The following is a 2,500-nucleotide window of genomic DNA, read 5'->3' as shown; positions in this document are numbered from 1 at the left end:
AGTGGAAAGGATTATCATCATCGTCATCATCATTATTATTATTATTATTATTATTATTTTATGTTTGACTTTTGCTTTGCATTTGTACAAAGTTGGATCCAAGTCTCACCCAAAGACCTCAAGAGACAACAAGTTAGAAGTTCATGTAGGTGTTATGCCTAGAGTACCATATATTTGGATTTGTACAGTTTTGTTCAAGTGAATGTTTAAGAAACCATAAGAAAATTATGTGTTTGCTTTAAAATTTGAGATCACATAGACAGTATTTTACGTAGGATATGGGCAGTTCCCATGAGCACTATCTTTTGAACTTCAGCCATTTTGGGGTTTCCTGGTATCTGAGCTAGGTAGTAATCAGCCCGTTTCGCTGTCATTCCCAGGGCACCTATGACAATAGGTATTGTTTTCGTCTTCAGATTCCACATTTTATTATTATTATTATTATTATTATTATTATTGTTATTGTTATTATAAATTATTTCCTCTGCTTCCGCGTAAATTGTTGTTGTTGTTTTTGTTGTCGTTATTATCTTTCATCATGATCATCATTTTTGAGATAGAAATATGTCTGGACCGAGGTATACTTCTCTTCTATTAAATTTACCTTCCATTGTTATCGATTGTAATACAAAAAAAAAAAGAGATAAACAAATACACGCGGATAAACAAATCTCTCTCTCGCTCTCTCTCTCTCTCTCTCATGCTCTATAAATATATAGTACTTACACATGCTGACAAATATATACATATACATGTGCTGCTTAACTAGAGAGATTTTGTTTGTTATCGGCCTTTATCATTTTCACATGTTTCTCATAAGGGGTCATTTTCGTTTTAAATCATGTACTCTTTTAATTTTAAGTTTATAAAACGAACGGCATTATTTTTCTGACTTTCAGCCTCATGCATACAGTTGAAGTTTTATATACTGTTGGCATTTATACTTTTCAATTGTGTCAAATCTGTTATAACCATTAGTTGTGTTATTCCTGAATGTGAACGACAGTACCATGCTGGATACTAACTAGGACAGGATCTTTTAATTATAAACGAAGAATAAAATAGAATATCTGTATCCATAAGGTCAGTGAAGGCATGTGGCTCGTTGTTAGAGTGTTGCATTCGCGATTACAAGATCGCGGTTTCGATTCCCGAACCAAGTAGTGCATCGCGTTCTGGAGCAAAACAGTTTATTTCATGCGGCGGCGCATGGCTTAGTGGTTAGAGTGTTGAACTCATGATTGTAAAATTGTGGTTTCGATTCCTGGATCTTGAGCAAAACATTTCATTTCACATGAGTAATCCTACGACGGACCGGTGTCCCATCCAGTTGGAGAAGGGAATATATATCTCATGAAACCCGGAAACCAGCCCTTATGAATCGGCTTGACTCGAGAAGGTAACATACCTTCTATATATATATATATACTTTATTTCATGTTGCTTCAGTTCACTCATCTGTAAAAGTGAGTAACCCAGCAACGGACCGGCATCCCGTTCAAGTCGATTGTAGTAATCTCGATCACTTATACACATGGAAACCGGATAACCGGTCCTATGTGCCCTAGGGTTCAACACAATAATGTCCAGGAGACTTATTCACAAGGCTACTGATGTGTCTGCATTCTCACTGACATATTCACATACGATACTGTATATATATATATATATATATATATATATATATATATATATATATATATATAATATATATATATATATATATATATATATAATTATAAAATATGGTAATTAATCATATATTAATTAATATCGATTAATTACCAGGAGGCCAGCACATCTAAAGAATCAAAGAGATTCAGAAATAGTATCTGCAATCTCAGGGGATTAAGGAACATTTTTATATATAACGTTGACCACTAACGTGGACAATTAATGTGCTAGAAATAGACACAAGATGTGATCTATTTCTAGTACATTAATTGTCCACGTTAGTGGTCAACGTTATATATATATATATATATATATATATATATATATATATATATACATACATACAGTCTACGAGCTGGCAGAGTCAAATAAAATGCTTAGTAGTATTTCTTCCTATTCATTCATTGCGTTCCCAGTTCAAATTCATTGTCAATAGAAACAGTACCTATTGATAAAAGCAGAGTACTGGGGTGGACGGTATTGAATAACCTCACCCCCCTCAAATTGCTTGCGTTGTGACAAAATTTGAAGCCCTTCTTAGTAATAACATTGAGGCAGCATGCTGGCAGAAACTTTGGCACAACGCCATCGATGACAGAACTGTTTTATCACGGGATTTCGGCGCATTTTATTCCTCATCAGTTGCAGGCATCCACTAAGTTCGCATGCTGGTAAATTCTCCCTTTCACTGCTATGTATAGAAACAGCGATTATTTAGCGCAATGTTAGTGGATGCCTGCACTTGATAAAGAGTGAAAGAAACCTCCTAAATCGCATAATACACCAGTTCCGTCACCGATGCTAGACGATTCAGGTCTGTTACCGA

The 2,500-nt window shown here is 34.8% G+C and overlaps 1 protein-coding gene across 4 annotated transcripts in view; it reads left to right on the top strand.

Moving 5' to 3' along the window:
• The window catches only part of LOC106877427 (hemocyte protein-glutamine gamma-glutamyltransferase), a 105,209-nt gene that overhangs the window by 50,066 nt on the left and 52,643 nt on the right, over positions 1–2,500 (top strand). The window lies entirely within an intron of this gene.

The sequence above is a fragment of the Octopus bimaculoides genome, chromosome 5 (genome assembly GCF_046866305.1).
Source record: "Octopus bimaculoides isolate indiv1 chromosome 5, ASM4686630v1, whole genome shotgun sequence".
NCBI classification, from domain to species: domain Eukaryota; kingdom Metazoa; phylum Mollusca; class Cephalopoda; order Octopoda; family Octopodidae; genus Octopus; species Octopus bimaculoides.
This window is presented reverse-complemented; position numbering and strand designations above follow the sequence as displayed.